Source organism: Macaca thibetana, chromosome 3 (assembly GCF_024542745.1).
Source record: "Macaca thibetana thibetana isolate TM-01 chromosome 3, ASM2454274v1, whole genome shotgun sequence".
Taxonomy (NCBI): Eukaryota; Metazoa; Chordata; class Mammalia; order Primates; family Cercopithecidae; genus Macaca; species Macaca thibetana.
In genome coordinates this window covers 148,500,359-148,523,599 of record NC_065580.1, presented here as the reverse complement: position 1 = coordinate 148,523,599, position 23,241 = coordinate 148,500,359, and the positions used below count along the sequence as shown (strand labels likewise).

General features: G+C 48.7%; 1 protein-coding gene across 2 annotated transcripts in view; it reads left to right on the top strand.

Annotated features, from left to right (window-relative positions):
• Positions 1–5,857: 5,857 nt before the first annotated feature.
• CARD11 (caspase recruitment domain family member 11) overlaps positions 5,858–23,241 on the top strand; it is a 140,098-nt gene continuing 122,714 nt past the window's right edge. For both annotated transcript variants that reach the window (XM_050785657.1, XM_050785654.1), the window contains exon 1: positions 5,858–6,073. The gene's annotated coding sequence lies outside the window, so the exon portion shown is untranslated. The remainder of the gene's footprint in view (positions 6,074–23,241) is intronic.

The window sequence follows — 23,241 nt, the reverse complement described above, 5'->3', positions numbered from 1 at the left end:
TTTTGTTACATGCATAGAATGTGGAATGATCAGGTCAGGGTATTTGAGGCATCCATCACCTTGAGTGTTCATCATTTCTCTGTGTTGGGAATAATTCAGATTTTCTCTTCTAGCTAATTTGAGATATACAATACATTGTTGCTAGCTGCAATCACCCTACTCTGCTGCCCAGCATTAGAACTTGTACCTTCTGTTTAACTGCATATCCGTACCCATCAAGCCAGAGTTTTCACTGGAAAGCTCTCTCTGGCTTCGGCCTGTGGGAGAAGCTGAAGTGGCACCGTGGGGGGTTGTGGGAGGGAAGTGGGATGACTGTACCTGCCCTAACAGTCCTACCGATGATGCTCCCATCAGTCACTCTGTGTCTGCCCTTCCTCTGAGCCTGCCTTCAGTTCAATCTTGACAGATTTGAGGGATTCTACAGTAGGAGAGCCACTCTCAGCTTTGCTGCCAACTCCCTGCTGCAGGCTCTGGGCCGGGGTTTTCTGTCCACTGCCTCCTGCCTTCCAGAAACGCTTCTCACCTGTTATCTGCATTCTTTCCAGGCACCTTTTTATAACCTATCCCCCACTGTTCTTGGCAGGTAAATTTTGTGTTTAGTTCACTATTACTTTTTTAGAGACAGGGTCTCACTCCGTCACTCAGGCTGGAGTGCAGTGGGTACGATCATGGTTCACTGCAGCCCCAACCTCCTGGGCTCAAGGAGTCCTCCCACCTCAGCCTCCTGAGTAGCTGGGACTATAGGCACCCGCCAGCATGTCCAGCTAATTTTTTTTGGATTTGTGGTAGAGTCAGGGTCTCCCTATGTTGCCCAAGCTGGTCTTGAACACCTGACCTCAAGTGACCTGCCCGCCTTGGCCTCACAAAGTGCTGAGATCATAGGCCTGAGCCACTGTACTCAGCAGATTGTTGCCATCTTTGTGTCTATGATTCAAAGACTTTGGAATCCACTTCTCTCTGGGATCACAGAGGAATCAAGATACAAAATGGTGTATCTAGGCATGAGGAACTCAGTGGGGGTGATGGTAATGTTCTATATAATACAGCACCACCCAATAGAAATAAAATGTGTAATTTAAAATTTCCTACTGGCAATACCAAAAAGAAACCAAGGAAATGCATGTTACTAATATATTTTATTTAACCCAACTTATCAAAAATATTATTTCAGCATGCAGTCAATATAAACATTATTAACGAGACGTTTTGTATTCTTTTTTACACACGAAGTCTTCAAAATCTGGTTTCTGTTACACTCACAGAACATCAATGCAGACACCATATTTTCCTCGGAGATACTTGACCTGTATTTAGATTTCATTAACTTTACAGTTGAAAAAGTAGATGAACATGTTCAAATGGCTCCAGACGTACTTAAAAGCTTTTCAATAACAGAATCAAGTGTTAGTTTTTGGATTTAGATGAAAAATAATTAAAATTGGCCAGGCGCAGTGGCTCATGCCTGCAATCCCAGCACTTTGGGAAGCCGAGGCGGGCAGATCACTGGAGGTCAGGAGTTCGAGACCAGCCTGGCCATCATGGTGAAACCCCGTCTCTACTAAAAATACAAAAATTAGCTGGATGTGGTGGCGGGCGCCTGTAAACCCAGCCACTCAGGAGGCAGAGGCAGGAGAATTGCTTGAACTCAGGAGGTGGAGGTTGCATTGAGCCGAGATCACACCACTGCACTCCAGCCTGGGCTACAGAGTAAGACTCCTTCTCAAATAATAATAATAATAATAGAAGAGAATTAAAACTTTGCTTCCTAATCTCACCAGCCTCCTGTCAAAGTGCTCAACAGTCAAATGTGACTAGTGGCCGTCACACTGGACCACACTGTTCTATGTCCTCATAAGGACGTGGCTTACATAATATGTACATTTGTCAAAACTCATTACATCATATAGTTTTTAAATCATTTATTTATGTATGTACGTATTTATTTGAGATGGGGTTTCGCTCTGTCACCCAGGCTGGAGTGCAGTGGTGCAATCACAGCTCACTGCAGCCTCGAACTCTTGGGCTCAAGTAATTCTCCTGCTTCAGCCTCTGGAGTAGCTGAGACTACAAGCACCTGCCACTGTGCCCAGCTTCATTGCATCGTATGGTTAAAATCTGTTTGTAAATTTCACCTAAACAAACCTCTCTAGTGAATGATATGCAAGATGGAGTGTTTAACAGTGACATATACTGATGATGTCTGCAACTTACTTTGAAACACACCCCCAAAAAAAAGACAGGAGGTTGGGAGGCTGAGGCGGATGGATCACGAGATCAGGAGATCGAGACCATCCTACTAACACGGTGAAACCTCGTCTCTATTAAAAATGCAAAAAATTAGCCAGGAATGGTGTCAGGCATCTGTAGTCCCAGCTACTCGGGAGGCTGAGGCAGGAGAATCACGTGAATCTGGGAGGCGGAGCTTGCAGTGAGCTGAGATCGCGCCACTGTACTCCAGCTTGGGGGACAGAGCGAGACTCCATCTCAAAAAAAAAAAAAAGAGACAGGAGGACTGATGGCGAGATAGACAGATAGATCTGTGATAAAGCCAATAGAGCAAAATGCTAGTTGTAGAATCAAGTGGTGGGGTATATGGGGATTCTATGGAAATTCATTAGATGATTCTTCTAACTTTTCTGAACATTTAAAATTTTTAATAAGATGTTGGGGGAGACAGAGGCTTGTCTTACGGAACTAGACCCACATGCAGTCCCGTCTATAAAACTCAGAAACATAACACTGAGTGAAAGGGTCCAGGCTGTGAAAAGAACCCACGCATGCTGCTGTTTACATACAGTTCACAAACAGGCAAACTGACCGATGCTGTCAGAGGCAGGAATGTGGCTACGCTTGGTGGGAGAGTGATAGGAATGAGACACAAGGGGGTTTCTGGGGCACAGATGAAGTTCCATGTTTTGATAGAATGAAGTGTGAGTGTGGGTTACACTCGCATTTAGGCTAATGGCCTCCAGTTCCATCCAAGTTGCTGCAAAAATTCATCAGACTTTGCAGCATTTGTGGACTTGACTTTATACATATCTCTAGAGACATGTTTCGCTGTTTTAAGGTATTGCCCTCATTTCATATCTTGCAGGAGGGAAATCTGAGCTCTTCTTTAAAATGACAGGCCAGATGCCGTGGCTCACGTCTGTAATCCTGACACTTTAGGAGGCTCAAGCAAGAGGATCGCTTGAGGTCAGGAGTTCAAGACCAGCCTGGGCAACATAGTGAGACCTCATCTCTACAAAAGATTAAAAAATTAGCCAGGCGTGGTGGCGTGTACTTGTAGTCCCAGCTTCTAGAGAGGCCAAGGCAGCAGGATGGCTTGAGCCCAGGAGATCAAAGCTGCAGTGAGCTGTGATCAAGTCACTGTACTCCAACCTGGGCGGCAGAGCGAGACCCTGTCTCAAAAATAATAAAATAAAGTAAAATAAAATAAAGTAAAATAAAATGCTGGCCAGGTGCATTGGCTCAAGCCTGTAATCCCAACACTTTGGGAGGTCGAGGCGGGCGGATCACAAGGTCAGGAGTTCAAGACCAGCCTGACCAACCTGGTAAAACCCCGTCTCTACTAAAAATACAAAACTTAGCCAGGCGTGGTGGTGCATGCCTGTAGTCCCAGCTACTCAGGAGACTGAGGCAGGACAATCGCTTGAACCCTGGGAGGTGGAGGTTGCCGTGAGCCGAGATCGTGCCACTGCACTCCAGCCTGGGCAACAGAGCAAGACTCCATAATAAATAAATAAATAAATAAATAAATAAATAAATAAATAAATGCCACTGCCTGATTTAGAGTTTTCATAGAGTATAAGCAGCTTCCCCGGTGCTGGGTAGGCAGTGAGATGTGTCCTTAGGGACGAAGGCCTAGAAGGCTGTGGGTCTTGGTGTTCATTTTAGAAACTTTCTTTACAGCCCTTGCTTGCATTTCTGCATGCTTTACAGGAAGCAAACCGGTGTCTTCCTTCATCCCTAGCACATGCACATCAGTGCAAACACATTCCTCACTGGTATTTCAGATTCTTCCGTGCTTGGACCAAAATCCCATTTTTTATTTATCGTCTTGCTGAAAGTTTAATTTACTGAAGGCCTTTCCTTCTAGCACCTCGAGGAACTTTTCTCAGAACGCTTAAAACATGAAACAGAAGCCTACATTCTCTAGCCGTAATGAGGGGATCAAAAGAGAGGGAGAGAGATGAGAGGAGAGTGGTAAACTGAGGCAGAGTAGAATGAGAGGTGCAGAAGCTGGGGAAACAGGCGGGGGGGGGCGGCGCGGGAGGCATCGGTCAATTGCAGCAAGAAAATAGAAACTAAGGTTTTCTGGGTAGGCACGGTTCATCCAGATTTTTATTTCAATAGCTTTAGGGGTACATGCGATTTTGGGTTACGTGGATGAAGTGTGTAGTGGTGAAGTCTGGGCTTTTAGTGTTCCTGTCCCTGGAATAGTACACGTCGTACAGTGTACATTGTACCCAGCAGGTGATTTGCCACCCCCTACCCCCTCCCATTCTTCCCCCTTCCGAGTCTCCAATGTCCATGATCCCACTCTGCCTGCCTTTGCCTACCCATAGCTTAGCTCTCGCTTTTAAGTAAGAACATGGAGTATTTGGTTTTCCACTCCTGAGTTACTTCACTTTAGATAATGGCCTCCAGTTCCATCCAAGTGCAAGTTACTGCAAAAGACTTTATTTCGTTCTTTTTCATGGCTGAGTAGTATTCCATGGTGCGTGTATGTGTGTGTGTGTGTGTGTGTGTGTGTGTGTGTGTGTGTGTGTTTGTGTGTATCACATTTTCTTTCATCCAGATTTTTGAGTCCACAATCCCTGTAAACCCTTGGGACCATCCCACCCACGACGCTGGCCATTTGGAGTAAATTATCAAAATGCTGACATCCAGCCGGACACGGTGGCTCACACCTGTAGTCCCAGCACTTTGGGAGGCTGAGGTGGGCAGATCACTTGAGGTCAGGAGTTCGAGGCCAGCCAGGCCATCATGTTGAAACCCCATTTCTACTAAAAATACAAACATTAGATAGGTTTGGTGGCGCACGCCTGTAGTCCCAGCTACTTGGGAGGCTGAGGTGGGAGAATTGCTTGAACCCAGGAGGTGGAGCTTGCAGTGAGCTGAGATCACACCACTGCATTCCAGCCTGGGTGACACAGCGAGACTCCGTCTCAAAAAATAAAAATAAAGTAAAATGATGACATCCAAATCACAATTTCTCTCACAAGCATAGTTCACCAGAACGTTGAGGGTGCAAGCTGATGATGGATATCTTGGACCCCAAAGCTTTTGGGGTGAGGAAGGCCTTTGCAGGGGTGCTGACCAGCCAGCATGCCCAGGAAGCTTCCAGAACAGGGGCTGAGGGAGGAAAGAGGCTTGGGGTGTAGGAGGCTGCAGGATTTTATGTGGGACACCCCGTTCTCCCGCGCACACACACATTGCAGTGACAGGCTCTGGAATTTCTTGAGAAATTCGGCTAGACCTGGGGAGCCAAAGGCCTGAAGAACCTAGAAAGGGGATAGCCCCTTCCAAGGCCCCACCTGGACTCTGCCTGGGGTCACAGCTGGGTGAGGACTGACAACCAGGCTGGTCCAGCCTCACCCCGACTGATGCAGGTGGCCTGGACCCCGAGACTCGCCTTGGTCTCCCCATCCCCGGCTCCCTGATCTGTCCCCAAGCACCCCCACCCCAGGCCCTGTCCCCACTCCCACCCCCACCTCCTTACCGCCCTCCTCCCGAAGCACCGACTCCGCCCCCTCCCTCTCTTCCTTATCTTTTTCTAACCTTTCGCATTTTTTAGTCTCATTTCCTGTCGGGTTTTGCATTTCCCTCCCCCGCCCCTCCTAGCCTATGACATACTTTCTCTCCTTTTTTCTCTCCTGCCTCCTCTGGCCTTCGGACTCCTGCCCGCGCCGCCCGCAGCCCCCTCCTGGCCCTGCAGCCCCTGGGCGGGCGGCGCCCCTCGGAGGACGGGTCCGGGCCCGCGGGGACGGAGGGCCCGGTCGCCTGGAGGAAGCCGGAGGCCTGCGTGGAGGAGGCGCCCCGCGCAGCTGGCGGAGCATGAGCGACCCAGGTAGGCGCAGCCGGGATGGGGGAGCTGGTGGAGGGGGAGCACGAGGCGGGGAGCTGGGGAAAGAGAGGAGGACATGGGGAGGAGATGGGGGGCATTAGTGAGATGAGATGGTAGTGGGGCGTGGGGGGGATGGGAGTGGCTCCTGCTGGCCCCGCGATGATGGGGGTATCCTTCCATCTCTGTCCCCCTGCCCCACTTCTCTCTCTCACTCTTATCTCCTTTTCCCTTCCAACCCTTTTTCTCCCTCACTTTCCACCTCGTGTACCTCTCCCCCGTGTCTCTCTGAGCGTCTCTGAGTATCTCTGCCCAGCAAAACCCCCACCTCCTCCTACTGGACAGGAAAAAATCGGGGGTCAGGAGGCTGCAGCCCCTTGGTGCACCTGCCCAGAGGGAGGAAGAGAAACTTTTCTGACACCTGAAGGGCCCGGAAGTTTGCAGACCACAGCCCAGCCTGACTCAGAGGCTCCTGGGAAGGTGGGGCCTGGCTCAGGGAGGAAGGGCAGCCCCACCAAAAGAGGGTATGGAGCTGGGAGATGGGAGAGGACAGCCTCCCGCAGGGACTCTACTAGAAAGGGAGTGGTGGGGGCACAGGAGGGGGCCCAGGTTCCCCACTGAAACCCGGACCAGTCCCCAGCGGCCTCAGGCCTGAAAGCCACCCACCCCCAGGAGGCCGCTCCAGGCCCGATGGGGCCACCAGGCCTTCTGCTGAGCCCCCTCAAGATAGGGGCAGAGAGGGTGTTTCTGTCCCTCGGGGGCTCTGAGCACCGCTGGAGGCTGTCACGGGGACCCAGGTTCATGGACAGTGGTCTCAGCTGTGAGCTTCAGGGCTGCCCACACAAACTCCGTCTTGGACCAAACTGACCTCTGTCTGTCCCGCCTGCTCTCAAAGCCTTTGATTTGTAGTTCAAAAATGTTTCTCCTGACGTTTATGACTCGTCTTGAAGGTATAAGGTTACCAACCTGCCAGAAAGGGGAGAGAAACAGTCGATCGTTCATTCCACGTTTATTAAGTGCTCAGCCTGTGCATAATACGTGCCAGAAATCCCAGGAGCCAGGAATTAATATGAGGACAGGAATTTCTCCGTCAGTGTACGTTTTTGTGCTTAATATGAGGACAGGAATCCGTTAAGTGTCCATTTCTGTGCTTTCGCGGAATCTCCCGTTCTTTCCCCAGCGAGGCATCTGTAAAGAGATGATACTCCTGCCTCCGGCCGGGGCTGCCCTGAGGAGAGTAACAGTGACCGGGACTCTGAAGCATAGCCAAGGCCAGGGACTGCTTGGACCCGTGTAGATGTTACTTGCCTGGGTATCAGATAGGCAGGCCGTGGCTCCCCTGGCCCCAGCAGTCTTCAGTTAATGCATGAATGGTCCTTGATGTGATTTTTTTAAAAATCGTGGTGAAATACACATGACATAAAAGTAGCTCACTGAACCGCTTTGAAGCGCACAGTGGACTGGCGTTAAGCCCATTCGCATTGTCTTGCAGTGGTCACCACCGTCCAGCTCTTCCCAAACTGAAACTGTGTCCCCCATTAAAGAACATCTTCCTGGCTCCCTCCTCAGTCCCTGGCAGTCACCCTTCTCCATTCTGTCTCTAGAAATCTGATGATTTTCCGGACCCCGTATAAGGGGGCTCATACAACCTGTGTCCTTCCCGTGCCTGGCTTATTTCTCTGAGCCTCATGTCCTCAAGGTTCATCTGTGTTGTCACCTGTGACCGAATCTCCTTCCTTTTTCAGGATGAATAATATTCTGTCGTGCAGATAGACCATATTTCGTATATCTGCTCATCCTTTATGTGATTTTTAAAAATGACTTCTGGCCGGGCGCAGTGGCTCACGCCTGTAATCCCAGCACTTTGGGAGGCCAAGGCGGGTGGATCACCTGAGGTCAGGAGTTCGAGACCAGCCTGGCCAAAGTGGTGAAACACGATCTCTACTAAAAATACACACAAAAAATTAGCCTGACGTGGTGGTGCATGCCTGTAGTCCCAGCTACTTAGGAGGCTGAGGCAGGAGAATCGCTTTGAACTGGGGAGGCGGAGGTTGCAGAGAGCTGAGATCGCACCACTGCACTCCAGCCTGGGCGACAGAGCAAGACGCTGTCTCAAAAAAAAGACTTCTAAACCTAAGTCTTCTAAAGATGACGACGCTTGTTTGAATCCATCAGTGGGCGTGTGTGGGTGGCTTTGTACTTGGTGGCACAGGGGACGCAGGAGGGATGTGAGAAGCAGTGCTCCAACCTGAGTAGGTTCATCACACAGTCTGTGTATGCCGTGGTCAGAGTGTGGCTGAGACGCACATGAGATGGAAAAGAATTAGGAGGAGTGGGGAGGGAAGCAGGGAGTGAACTTGGGAGATGGTAGGACTCAGAAGGTCCAGGGATCCCTGGAAGGTTCCAGGCTGAGATGGTGCTGAAAATCTCAGGGAGGAAGGGCAGTCCCCCCGAAAGGGGGTGCAGAGTTGGGAGATGGGACAGGACAGCCCCCTGTGGACACTGTACTAGGAAAGGGGTGGCAGGGTCACAGGAGGGGGTCCAGGTTCTAGGAGTCCAGAAATTCGAGACCAGCCTGGGCAACATGGCAAGACCTTGTCTTTACAAAAAATACCAAAAAATTAGCCAGACATGGTGGTGTGCATCTGTAGTCCCAGCTACTTGGGAGGCTGAGGCAGGAGGATCATTTGAGACTGGGATGTGGAAGTTGCAGTGAGCTGAGATGGTGCCACTGCACTCCAGTTTGGGCTACAAAGCAAGGCAATGTATCAAAAAAAAAAAAAAAAAAAAAAAACCAGGGGCAGTGTCTAGACTTCTTTATCCTATGCAGTGATTCTGGGCCCTTCCGATAAAAGACTTGCTTCTTGGGACTGAGGGGCTGTGTGACTGTGGTTTGGTGGTGGCTGGCAGGGGCCATGGAGATGAAGATGCACTTGTGATCATAGCTCCTCATAGCATGTCATGCAGGAAAGGCCAAATGGGGTCCTGATTTTCAGATGGTGATGATGAAAAGGCATGTCAAGTGGTGAAAAATGGAGCCTCTTGAATCCATTTTTAAAACTGCCTTTAGGCATGGTGGCTCACGCCTGTAATCCCAGCACTTTGGGAGGCAGAGGTGGGAGGATCGCTTGAGGTCAGGAGTTTGAGACCAGCCTGGGCAACATGGTGAAACCCCGTCTCTACTAAAAATACAAAAATGAGGTGGGCACCTGTAATTCCAGCTACTCGGGAAGCTGAAGCAGGGGAATCGCTGGAACCTAGGAGGCAGAGGTTGCAGTGAGCCGAGATTGCCCCACTGCACTCTAGCCTGGGCAACAGAGTGAGACTCTGTCTCCAAAAAAAGAAAAAAACAAAAAACAAAAAACCACTTTCCATTTCCTCTTGCCCAGCCCCTACACTCTCTGCTTTGCAGGCCGTGCTCCCAGAGGCATTCCATCTTTTGGGTTGGAGCCCATGAAGGCATGGGTTCGTGGCATGACTACTGATCAGTGCTAGCCCTGTGACCTTGGCTTGCCATGTGACCTTGGCTAGCTGTGTGACCTTGGACAGCCTTCCCATCACCTAAGCTCTCCGAGAGTCATTTCTCTAATGAAATCAGGATATCAATACTGGTTATTTTCAGTGTTGTCAGTTACACCAAGCATAAAATGAGAAAATACGGCATATGACATAGGATTACCTTTGCCGTGATGACTAAGGTCTGCAGCAGATCAGAGGCTGGACTCTGGAGTCCAGACCCAGGGCTATAGTACCAGCCTCCCCGCAAACACCAGCTGGATGGACCTCCTTACTTTTTTCTGGTGCAACCTCCAATTCCTTGTCTGCAATCTCAGTCTTACAGGGGAATTATGAGGCCCAAGGAAATCACAGACCAAGCTGATGCTCCATCAATCTACCCTGTAAAAAAACTCTCACTCTGGGTGGTTGCAGTACCCAAATCAGTCTAGAAAATATCTTGATAAATATCTTGTTTGGCTGGGCATGGTGGCTCATGGCTGTAATCCCAGCACTTTGGGAGGCCAAGGTGGGTGGATCCCTTGAGTCCAGGAGCTCCAGACCAGCCAGCCTGGGCAACATGGTGAGACCATGTCTCTACAAAAAAAAAAAAAATACTAAAAAATTAGCCAGGCATAGTGGTCCCTCCTTACTTGGGAGGCTGAGGCAGGAGGATCATTTGGGCCTGGGATGCAGAAGTTGCAGTGAGCCGATATCACACCACTGCACTCCAGCTTGGGCGACAGAGCAAGACCCTGCCTCAAACAAAAAAAAGAAAGAAAGAAAGAAAATATTTTGATCGATTGATTGAAATACAGAAACAAAAAGAGAAGGAAAAGGCAACCTTCGAGGAAGCGCCTTAAACATGCTCTTCTGCTAAAGAAAAATTAGAAGGCAACCGGGCGCGGTGGCTCACGCCTGTAATCCCAGCACTTTGGGAGGCCGAGGTGGGCAGATTGCCTGCGGTCAGGAGTTCGAGACCAGTCTGGCCAACATGGTGAAACCCCATCTCTACTAAAAATACAGAAAAAATTACGCAAGCGTGGTGGTGGGCGCCTGTAATCCCAGCTATTCGGGAGGCTGAGGCAGGGGTATTGCTTGAACCAGGGAGTTGGAGTTGCCGTGAGCTGAGATCGCACCACTGCACTCCAGCCTGGGTGACGGAGTGAGACTCAGTCTCAAAAAAAAAAAAGAAAAGAAAAGAAGAAGAATTAGAAGGCACAGATTCCAGATGCCAGCCTCTTCCTGTGGCAGGCCACATAAGAAAAGCACAGCCAGGGCACCGCACACTCCATACAAAGAGCAGGCCCCATGCCTTGTCCGTACTCTCTCCTTGAGGGACTGCCGCTCTCTGGGTCAGTGGTTTTGATGGGGTGATTATTTTCGGGAGGGTAACCTTTTGGGTTGTGATTTGTTCAAGGGCTCGGAGATTATAATGGTCGCTGTCACATTTGTGTAATAGGTGTTGGTGGCTGAGAGCCAGAGGGTGATAAAGTCCTTCCAGTCCCGTCTGTGTGGCTGTCACTTCTTCTTCCCCTCTCCTGCTCCTCGAAGCACACTCGTTCCTCCAAAGTGCCGGGTTCCTCCTGGCCCAGCCGGGGCCATTCCTCAGTGGACATTATTCCTTGCAAGTCTGGGAGCCAGAAAGGGGCATGTGCAGTATCCATGCTCGCAAACAGGGCTCCGTCCTCCTCTGTGTGGTTTCTGTGTCTAGCGTGTCATCTTCCTTCCTGCCTCTCTGCAACTCAGGAATTTGCTGTCTTTATCCCCAAGTATGACAGCAGCAGAGTAGGGGCTGCCATGTGCCATGTCCTTGGTCCTGGTGGTGTCAAAGGCAACACCTGCCAGGATAGTGCTGATTATGATCGCTGCCATCCCCCTGGGACTGGCCTCATTCATTAAGAGGCAAGATGAAAAAAAAAAAAAAAAAAAAAAAAAAAAAGCCAGGCACGAGGGCTCACGCCTGTAATCCCAGCACTCCAGCACTTTGGGAGGCCAAAGCAGGAGGATTGCTTCAAACTCAGGAGTTGGAGACCAGCCTGGGCAACATAGCAAGACCCCATCTCTATAAAAAATTAAAAAATGAGCCAGGTATGGTGGTATGCGCCTGTGGTTCCAGCTACTCAGGAGACTGAGGTGGGAGGACTGCTAGAGCTCAGGAAGCTGAGGCTGCAGGGAGCCGCAATTGCACCACTGCACTCCAGCATGGGCAACAGAGTAAGACCGTCTCAAAAAAAAAAAAAAAAAAAAGGAAAAGCTGCTTTCTGGAGAGATCTACAGACTTAGAGCCTGGCAGACAAGGTGTCCATTCCGGCTCCACTACCTGCACTCTCTGTGACCCCAACAAAGTCACACGATGATTTTTTTTTTTTTTTTTTTTTTTTTTTTTTTTTTTTTTTTTTTGAGATGGAGTCTCACTCTGTCGCCCAGGCTGGAGTGCACTGGCCGGATCTCAGCTCACTGCAAGCTCCGCCTCCCGGGTTTATGCCATTCTCCTGCCTCAGCCTCCCGAGTAGCTGGGATTACAGGCGCCCACCACCTCGCCCGGCTAGCTTTTTGTATTTTTTAGTAGAGACGGGGTTTCACCGTGTTAGCCAGGATGGTCTCGATCTCCTGACCTCGTGATCCGCCCGTCTCGGCCTCCCAAAGTGCTGGGATTACAGGCTTGAGCCACCGTGCCTGGCCCACACGATGATTTTGAGCCTCAACTGCTGCACGTGTAAAATGGGTATAAAATTACCACCCCTAGCGGGGCGCAGTGGCTCACACCTGCAATCCCAGCACTTTGGGAGGCCGAGGCAGGCGGATCACCTGAGGTCAGGAGTTTGAGACCAGCCTGGCCAACGTGGCAAAACCCTGTCTCTACGAAAAGTACAAAAATTAGCCTGGCGTGGTGGCGGGCGCCTGTTATCCCAGCTACTTGGGAAGCTGAGGCAGGAGAATCACTTGAACCCGGGAGGCAGAGGTTGCAGTGAGCCAAGATTGTACCACTGCACTCCAGCCTGGGTAACAGAGCGAGACTCCATCACAATATAATAATAAGGATGATGCCACCCCTAGGTTAGCATAGACCAAAGTGTTTCCAAACGCACCAAATGTGTCAAGGGGTTCTGCAGCTTCTGCTTTTAAGTTTTACTTCTGACTTGCTCATTCAGAGGCCAGGAGGGAGAACAGAGAGAGATGAAATGCAAAACAGAATATATGCAGCAAAGAGCTATTTCCTTAATTTACTAAGAACTCTTGTAAACCAATTAGACACGGGAACTGGCACACTTTTTCTTGAAAGCTCCAAATAGTAAATATTTTAGGCCTTGTGAGCCAGAGGGTCTCCGTCGAAGCTACCAACGCTGTCCTTGCGGGGTGGAGGCGGCTGTAGATGGGAGTAAGTGTGGCCACCTTTGGCCCAGTGGACGGCACAGGACTGGACCCTCAGTGGGAGTGTCCAGACCCCAAAATTAGAGAATTCAACCAATAGAAAAAATGGTGAAGGGGTACACACACACAGAATATCAGCTGGTCAGTCAGCATGCTTCGTTTACAATTAAATCCATGTGAAGTAATACAACAGGGACATAGCGTTTTCCACTTGTCAGACTGGCAAACATCAAAAAGTTTGATAGGCCGGACGTGGCAGCTCACACCACACACGTGATCCCAACACTTTGGGAAGCCCAGGTGGGAGGATCACTTCAGCCTAGGAGTTTGAGATCAGCCTGGGCAACATAGTGAGATCCCACTTCTCCAAAAAACTTTAAAAATTAGCCAGGCATGGTGACATGCACCTGTAGTAGTCCCAGCTTCTCCAGAGGCTAAGATGGGAGGATCATGGGAGCCCAGGAGTTCAAGGCTGCACTGAGCTGGGATTGCACCACTGCACTCCAGCCTGGGCAGTACAGCAAGACCCTATCTCTAAAAATAAAATTTAAAAAAGGGTAAAACTGATTGCCCATCAGTAATAATAATAGCTTTTAAAAATTAAGGTGTAACATACACACAGTACAGTCTTAAGCATACATACAACTTAATGGGCTTTTAAATGCCTTTCTGGAGCCAATCACCCAAATCAAGATTTGGGTCCCTTCTAGGTTCTGGGGAAGTCCCATATCCCCTCCCAGTCGTTACCCCTCCCCGTCCCCTTCCAACCTCTATCACCATCCCTGTCCTTGAACTTCGCATGGACAGAGACACATTCAATGTTTCTTTTTCATTGCTACACAGTATTTCATGGTACAAATTTACCGCAATAGGGGCAGGCGCTGTGGCTCATGCCTGTAATCCCAGCACTTTCGGAGGCCAAGGCAGGCAGATTGCTTTGAGCTCAGGAATTCAAGACCGGCCTGGGCAACATGGTGAAACCATCTCTACAAAAATTCAAAAATTAGCCAAGTGTTGGTGGCTTGTGCCTATAATTCCAGCTCCTCGGGAGGCCGAGGCTGGAGAATTGCTTGAGCCCAAGAAAGAGGAGGTTGCAGTGAGCCAAGATCGTGCCACTGCACTCCAGCCTGGGTGACAGAGTGAGACCTGTCTCAAAAAAAAAAAAAAAAAACAAAAATTTACCACAATTTACTTATCCACCTGACAGTTGATAAACATTTCTGTTGCTTGCAGTTCGGGGCTATCATGATGAAACCACTGTGAACATTCTTATACATGTCTTGGTGGTGATGGCCATTTTAGAAAAAAAAAAATCTGGAAGCAGCCTGGGCACAATGGTTCATGCCTATCATCCCAGCACTTTGGGAGGCTGAGGCAGGAGGATCACTTAAGCCTACTTGTTTGAGACCAGCCTGGGCAACATAGCGAGACCTCATCTCTACAAAAAAGGTAAAAGTTAGCTGGGTGTGGTGGCCATGCCTGTGGGCCTGGATACTTGGGAGGCTGAGGTGGGAGGATCACTTGAGCTCAGGAGGTAGAGGCTGCAGTGAGCTGTGATTGCACCACTGCACTCCAGCCTGGGCGACAGAGGGAGACCCTGTCTCTGAAATATAAAAAATCTAAGGGTAAACAGAGGCCCTGTGCCGGCGTTTTCTGCGGTTTAGTACATTGCTATGTCGGTGGGTAAATGTTGGTATGAAGTAAAACTGTAACGTTATTGACATCAGTGCTTCGTTGCCTGCCTCTGTGTAAGGATTATGTGACTCATGGAAGTCTTCTAAGAAGAAATGGCCTATTTTTAAAGGGATTCAAGTATCGCTGGTTCCGGGGGAAACGTTCAGCAGAATAATAACGATACCTCACACTGCCTTCCAACACTCCTGACTTCAGTTCTCAGATGCGTTTCAGAAACCAACGTGTTAACCAGCAGAGAGCCTCTGGGAGCTGACACGGTGATCCCTGTTTGCCGACGAACAGGCACCGTGATCCCTGTTTGAGTCCCTGAGGTACGCAGAGGTTCTTGGCTCTCTGTAGGAGAGTTCTCGATCTTTGAAAAATGTTTCTCCCGCTTCTTAACAGACGGCCTTTTACCGGGCCCTGTTCCGAGTTTTCGGAGCTCGGGGAGGTCTTAGACTGGCGAAGAGCATGACCTAGTGGAGAAAGGATCCAGCTGTGGTACAAGCAGAAGGCCATCTGTGCGCCTGGGACGGGGTCACCCTGTCTCCTCACTCATTTTATGTGGAAGTTCGATATAATTTTGTCTTGCTCTGTTGCCCAGGCTGGAGTGCAATGGTGCCATCATAGCTCACTGCAACCTCAACCTCCTGGGTTCAAGCAATCCTCTCACCTCAGCCTCCCAAGTAGCTGCAACTAAAGGCACGTGACACCATGACGGCTAATTTTTTAATTTTTTGTAGAGATGAGGGTCTTGCTATGTTGCCCAGGCTGGTCTCGAACTCCTAGGCTCCAACTATCCTCCCGCCTCAGCCTCCCAAAGTTCTGGGATTACAGACGTGAGCCACCGTGCCCAGTCCTGTATCTTTCTTAACTAATTTACATATATGTACATATTATTTTTAAAAAATTATATATGTAATTGTGTGTTTAATTATATAATTACATATAATTATATTTGTATAATAAATAATTATATTTATATAATTTATATATATAATTTAATAATTTTATATGTACACTTTTATTTTCTTTGAGATAGAGTCTCACTCTTGTTGCCCAGGCTGGAGTGCAGTGGCACAATCTCAGCTCACTGCAATCTCCACCTCCTGCGTTCAGGCAATTCTCCTGCCTCAGCCTCCTGAGTAGCTGGAATTACAGGTATGCACCACTATGCCCAGCTAAATTTTGTATTTTTAGTAGAGACAGCATTTCACCATGTTGGCCAGGCTGGTCTCGAACCCCTGACCTCAGGTGATCTGCCCACCTCAGCCTCCCAAAGTGCTGGGATTACAGGCATGAGCCACTGTGTCCAGCTGTAATTTTAAAACCCAACCTTATGTCTTGTGGCTGAGTCAGACTAATGGGCCTCAGAGGCCCTCCTGCCACTGCACTGGTGGCCCTACTTCCTCCTCCCACCTGCCTGGTGCCTCCTGCCTCTGCGCCTGGCACCTCGCCCTGCCCTGTGCCTGAGATGGTGATCCGGCCACCTGCCAAGGCCCGCTCTGCACAGGCACCAGAGCCCACCTCTCTCCAATCAAAGATGCTTCTCGAGCAACTGTCTTCTCTCTCTGCTGCATCTTCCATTCTGTATTCCCTCTCTCCGGGGACCATTCCTATCTGAATGCGGATCTACTGCAGTTTCACCCACTTTAAAACAAACAAACGACAAACCTGTCTTGATTTTACATTCCCCTCCAGCCTTCGCTGCATTTCTCTGCACCCCCTTTGTATTCATTTGCTCGGGTTGTCATAACAAAATCCCACAGACTGGGACATTTATTGCCTTGCATTTTTGGAGGCTGGAAGTCCTAGGAAGGTGCTGGCCGGGCTGGTTCCTTCGGAGGCCTGTCTCTGCAGCTGCCAGGTGCCGTCTTCTCCCTGTGTCCTCGCCTGGCCTTTTCTCTTGGGTGTGTGTCCTCTGGGTCTCTGTGCCTCCAATTTCCTCTTGGTATAAAGACACAGGTCAGATTGGATTAGGGTCCACTCCAATCACTCCACTTTAATTTCATCACCTCTTTAAAGACCTTGTCTTCAAATACAGTCCCATTCTGAGGTCCTGGGGGTTAGGACGTCCATAATAGGAATTTGGAGGGACAGGATTCAGCCCGTAACACCTTTATAGTAAAGTGGTGTCTGTACTCCCTGTCCTAATTCTTCTCCTCCCCTTCCATCTTGAGCCCACTTTAGTCAGGCTTTTGTCCCCAGTACTCAATTTAAACAGCTCTAGTCAAAACCACCCGTGTGGCCAGGTGTGGGCTCACACCTGTAATCTCAGCACTTTGGGAGACCAAGCCAGGAGGATCCCTTGAGGCTATGAATTTGAGACCAGTCTCAGCAACATAGGAGATGCCGTCTCTACAGGAAAAAAAAAAAAAAAGCCATGTATTGTGGTGTGCACCTGTGGTCCCAGCTACTTGGGAGGCTGAAGTGGGAGGATCACTTGAACCCAGGAGGTCGAGGCTATAGTGAGCTATGATCACACCACTGCATTCTGGCCTGGATGATAGAGTAAGACTCTGTCTCAAAAAAATAAATAAATAAATAAAAATAAAACAAAAACACGAAGTCACCAATGCCCTTATCTGATGGTCCATCCTCAGTCTTCATAGATTTTGATATCAGCAGGATCTCATAAGACCCATTCTTCTCTCCTCTTTGAAACACACATTCCTTTAGCTTTGGGGCTTCTCCCTCTTGTTTTTTTTGCCCCCTCTTTGCTAGCTACTCCTTCCTGGCCTCCCTTTTCTGACTCCTCTGTCTCCCTCACCTCTGAGGTCAAACTGCCGGGAGCTCAGTCTGTGGGCCTCTTCCCCCAGGTGGTCTGAGACCTCCCACCTCTTGCTTTAAAAGTCATCTATATGCCAACGACTCCCAAATTTATGTCTTCTGCCCAGGCTCTCCTCTTGAACTTTAGACTTTAATATCCAACTGTCTTCACGTGTCTGCCTGGACATGGAGTGAATCCAAAATCAAACTTGTGATTTTCTGAAGTCTGTCTTCCATCCTGCATGGGGCTCGGGCTTAAGATCCTTGGAACTGTCCTTCACTTCTCTGTTGGTAGTTTGTCCGCTCGCTGGGCATAGAAAAGAAAATTTGCTCTGGCTCGGTCATGAAGAATGTCATTCTCAGGCATCTTTTGATAAGAAATCTTTTCTTTTTTTTTTTTTTTTTTTTTTTTTTTTTTTTTTTGACGGAGTCTCGCTCTGCTCCGTCATGAAGAATGTCAGCTTCTCAGGCATCATTTTTGACAGGGAAATCTAGTTTTTTGTATTTTTTTTTTTCTTTCTTTCGATCTCCTGACCTCGTGATCCGCCCGTCTCGGCCTTTTTTTTTAGGCACGTCTCAGGCTGGAATGCAGTAGCATGATCTCAGCTCACTGCAACTTCCGCCTCCTGGGCTCAAGCGATCCTCCTGCCTCAGCTTCCCAAGTAGCTGAGACTGTAGGCGTGCACCATCATGCCCAGCTAATTTTGGTATTTTTTGTAGAGACAGGGTTTTGCCATGTCACCCAGGCTGGTCTCGAACTCCTGGATTCAAGTGATCTGCCTGCCTCGGCCTCCCAAAAGTACTGGGATTATAGGCATGAGCCACCTTGCCCTGCCTTGACGGGGGAATTCTTTCTGCAGTAGATGGGACACCACACAGTGCACTGGAGAGGCTACTGGGCTCAGAAAGAGGGATTTGGTTTTCGGCCACTGACCCATTGAGCAGTCTGGGCCAAGTTCCCCTTCACCTCTGGGGCTCAGTTTCCTCGTAAGTCAAATGAGAAGACTGGACAGGACTTGGGGTGGTAAATGCGTTGCATTTGGCAAGCCAGTTCCAATCAACTAGTAATGGCTTGCTGGAGGGCCACGTTGAGGACCCAGGCTCAGGGATCAATCACCGATGTTTGCCCATGGGTGTGAATCTGAACGTGGAAGCTGGGCTGCCCTGTCAGTCATCTGCACTTGCTCTGCACGACCCGGAGCCCTTCCAGTCTTGCAAATCCACGATATAAAGATGCATGCACGTGAATGTTCACTGCAGCACTATATTCACAATAGCAAAGACATGGAATCAACCTAAATGCCCATCAATGACAGACTGGATACAGAAAGTGTGGTACATATACACCATGGAATACTATGCAGCCATGAAAAAGGATGAGATCATGTCTTCTGCAGGAACACAGACACAACTGGAGACCATTATCCTAAGTGAATTAATACAGGTACAGAAAACCAAATACTACATGTTCTCACTTATAAGTGGGAGTTAAATGCTGAGAGGACATGGATGCAAAGACAGGAACAACACACACTGGGGCCTCCTTGAGGGCAGAGGGTGGGAAGAGAGAGAATCAGAAAAAAAGTAACTACTGGAGGCTGGGCATGGTGACTCACACCTGTAATCCCAGCACTTTGGGTGGCCAAGGCAGGCAGATCACTTGAGGTCAAGAGTTCAAGACCAGCCTGGCCAACATGGCAAAAATTCATCTCTACTAAAAATACAAAAATTAGCCAGGTGTGGTGGCAGGTGCCTGTAATCCCAGCTACTCGGGAGGCTGAGGCAGGAGAATCACTTGAACCCGGGAGGTGGAGGTTGCAGTGAACCAAGATCGTGCCACTGTACTTCAGCCTGGGTGACAGAGCAAGACTCCATCTTGAGAAAAAAAAAAAGTAACTACTGGGTACTAGGCTTAGTACCTGAGTGATGAAATAATCTATAGAACAAACCCCCATGACACTAGTACTAGGCTTAGTACCTGAGTGATGAAATAATCTATAAAAACAAACCCCCATGACACTAGTTTACCTATATAGCAAACCTGCAGGTATACCCCAGAGCCTAAAATAAAAGTGAAAAAAGAATGCACGATGTCCTGGTGACCTGGAACAAATCACTTCGCTGTCCCAAGATTTTGTTTCGTCACAAATAAGAGGGAGATAAATCATTCCTGCCTTTTGCCACTACACAAAATTGCTCTCAGGACAATGTAAGTAGATGAAACATGGCGCTGGAGGTGTATATGCACCGTTATATAAAGGGAAAGTTTTGTTTTTATTAATCGACCTCCCCAGTTGTGGATTCCTGTTGCACACGCACTCCTCTGAACCATCTGACCGGGTAGGTTGAAAGCCCTTGCTTTCCCTGTTAATGGATTCCGTTTGCTGCCGCCCAATCTGGGAAGAAAATGTCATTTGGATTTCCCTGGTGCAGAGGAGAAAGGGGATTACTCTGGGTGTTGGATACGGGATGTGATCCTTCCGTGCTTGGAAGATCTCAGCATTCTTTTTTTTTTTTTTTTTTTTTTTTTTTTACTATAAGTTCTGGGATACATGTACAGAATGTGCAGGTTTGTTACATAGGTATACGTGTACCATGGTGGTTTGCTGCACCCATCAAGCTGTCATCTAGGTTTTAAGCCCTGCATGCATTAGGTATTTGTTCTAATGCTCTCCCTCCCCTTGCCCCTCAACCCACGACAGGGTCCAGTGTGTGATGTTCCCCTCCTTGTGTCCATGGATCTCAGCATTTTTTTTTTTTTTGGAGACAGAGTCTTGCTCTGTCGCTCAGGCTGGAGTGCAGAGGCGTGATCTTGCTCACTGCAAGCTCCACCTCCTGGGTTCAAACGATTCTCCTGCCTCAGCCTCCGGAGTAGCTGGAACTATAGGCACCCGCCGCCACGCCCGGCTAATTTTTTTGTATTCTTTTTTTAGTAGAGACGAGGTTTCACCGTGTTGGTCAGGAAGGTCTTAGATCTCCTGACCTCGTGATCTGCCCACCGCCTCGGCCTCCCAAAGTGCTGGGATTACAAGCATGAGCCACCACGCCCGGCCAGATCTCAGTATTCTTAACAGCCCCTGGGCAAGTGGCAGCCTGGAGGTCACTCAGCTAATCAGTGACCAGGGAGGTCTTGCATCATAGAACGCACAGCTTCCAGTTCCCACCCACTGTTCCCACCACTTAACAATGCTCCTGTACAACGGGTGGGGACAAAAATCTTCCCAAAGTAAATTTTTATCTCCCTTAAGGGTTCTTTCTTGTTATCCAAATCTCTGGAGTTAAATTAATTCTCCAGTCGGGCAGCTAGGAGCAGTTGGTCTCCCTGGCATGCTGCCTAGTGCAGCCCTGGTTAATTTCTGGAGAGGACACGTGCCCTGCAGTCTGTGGGAACCCAGAGGAGATATCCAGACATATCTATTTTTGTTATCTGATGAAAATGTCCCTATTCCTAAATCTACAAGCCCTCTTTCTTTCACCTTGAATCTTGCGAATGCCCTGTGTTTTCTGCCCAAATCCCAAACAGAGCCTCTATCTGCAGCCTCCTGTATCTATTAACTTTTCTCAGAGAGCCGGGGGAGCCATCTGTTCTTCTATTATTTGGTTTAAGTAAAGCTTTGGGGCATTTCTTCTTGCCAGTGGTATATTCCGAGCTGGATTCATTGCCCAGGCCCTTATTTATTAGCGTGTGTGTTTTATTGTAATGCGTTTCATTTCCTTCTGTCTTTTAGTCTGGGCTTCATTCTGGAGCCTCTGTCATGAACAATGTTTGGTGCTGTATGAAATGAGATGCATTCAAAACCCTTGTAAGACATAAAGGGCTTTTTTTCTGGTTTGATTTTTTTTTTCCTCCTCTCTTCTTCTTCTTTTTTTTTTTTTTTAGTGGCAGATAAATAAAGGACCTGAGTTTCCTGTAGGACTGGAAACAGTGAATCAGATTTTTGTTTTGTTTAAAACCTGAAAATCTCAAGCGGGAGTTGACAGTGTCTGGACGGAGCTGAACGCTGTGTTTAGGTGTTAGAGGTGTTACCCCGTTCCCGACGAGCCATTCCATGGGAGAGGGGGTGGCCACCCACGGGGACTGATTTGAGAGGTACCAGAAAGCTTGCTTGAGTCAAAAGGTGGCCCGGGGCAGACTGGGCACTTCCTCTGTTGACTTGCCTGTCCCAGGAGGACATTTTAGTGATTCAGCGTCTGCTGTGATTCACGGAACAGCAGCCAGGGCCATGAGTGTGTGGTCTGCTACGTGCCGGCCATGTGACCTTGGGTAAACCATTGAACTGCTCAGCACTTGTCTTCCTATCTGTGACACGGGGATAAGGCCAGCACCTTTCTCCTGGGAAGTTAAATGAGACACTAGCCACTCATTAGCAGAGTGACTTAGAGCATCATTTTCCATTTCCTTCCTTCCTTTTTCCTTCCTTCCTTCCTTACTTCCTTCCTTCCTTTCTTTCTCTCTCTGTCTTTCTCTCTCTTTTCTTTCTTTCCTCCCTTCCTTCCTTCCTTCTTTTCTTTTCTTTTCTTTTCTTTTCTTATCTTTTCTTTCTGAGACAGCATCTTGCTCTGTCTCCCAGGCTGGAGTGCAGTGATAGGATCACTACAGCCTCCACCTCCCGGTCTCAAGTGATCCTCCCAATATAGCCTCCTGAGTAGCTGGGACTACAGGCATGCACCACCACTGCCCAGCTAATTTTTGGTTTTTGTTTTGTTTTGTAGAGTCAGGGTTTTGCCATCTCTGATTCTAAAATGAAGTGTGAACCCTTTACAGAGCCCTTCGATCTCTCTGCTGGTCCCCATTCATTAGCACCCGTTACTGTCGTGACCACTTAACACCATACCCAGAGCCTACCACGCACAGACACTCTGAGTTGCTAGGGATAAAAAGACAAAAAGACAGGGTCCCTGCCCCAGCAAGCCTGTCATCCGGGGAGGAGACAGATGTATAAACAGTCAGTTGCGAAGTAATGGAGTTGCTATAACGGATGCTGAAATGAAGACAGACCTTGGGGAGAGGAACAGACAGGTCTGCCTGAAGGAGTCAGGAAGGACCTCCCAGAGCCGACAGAAGCTGAAATGAGACTGGGAAAATAAATAGGTTTTTGCCTGGCAGAGCAGTAGGCGAAGCGGCAGGCACAGAACTGTGGTGGTGTGGTTAGTGTCAGTGCTGGAAAAAAGATGTGAGGATGTGGAAATGGGGCAGGGGAGGCCACAGGAGCCCTGGGGTGCTGTGCCAAGGAGGGCAGATGCCATCCTGTGGGCAAGGGTGCGTTGCTGGGGCGTTCTGAGCAGCGGCTGCAAGCCAGGATGGATGCACGGGTTACAGAGATCACAGACAGCAGAGACGACAACAGATGGAACCCTCAAGGCAAGAGGCAGGCCCTCATTGAATGGGCCACGGGCCAGGGATAGTTTGATTGTGATTTTAGATAAACTTTGTATTGAAGTAGCGAATGCACACAAGAGACCTGCACTCATCCTAAGTGTGGAGCTCGGTGGATTTTCACAAAGTGAACGCATCCATGTTGCCCAGTGACACCCAGATCGAGAAACAGAACATGACCAGCTAAAAAATAACATTGTAATATAATAACAACATTTAATAGGATAAGAATTTTTTAGTGTAAGTATATCCCAAATATCGCATAGGATATTCTTGTGCTAAAAAAAAAAAAAAAAAAAAAAAAAAAAATATTCATTTGGGCTGGGCGCAGTGGCTCACACCTGTTATCCCAGGGCTTTGGGAGGCCAAGGCGGGCAGATCACCTGAGGTTGGGTGTCTGAGACCAGCCTGGCCAGCACAGTGAAACCCCATCTCTACTGAAAATACAAAAATTAGCCAGGTGTGGTGGCGGGTGCCTGTAATC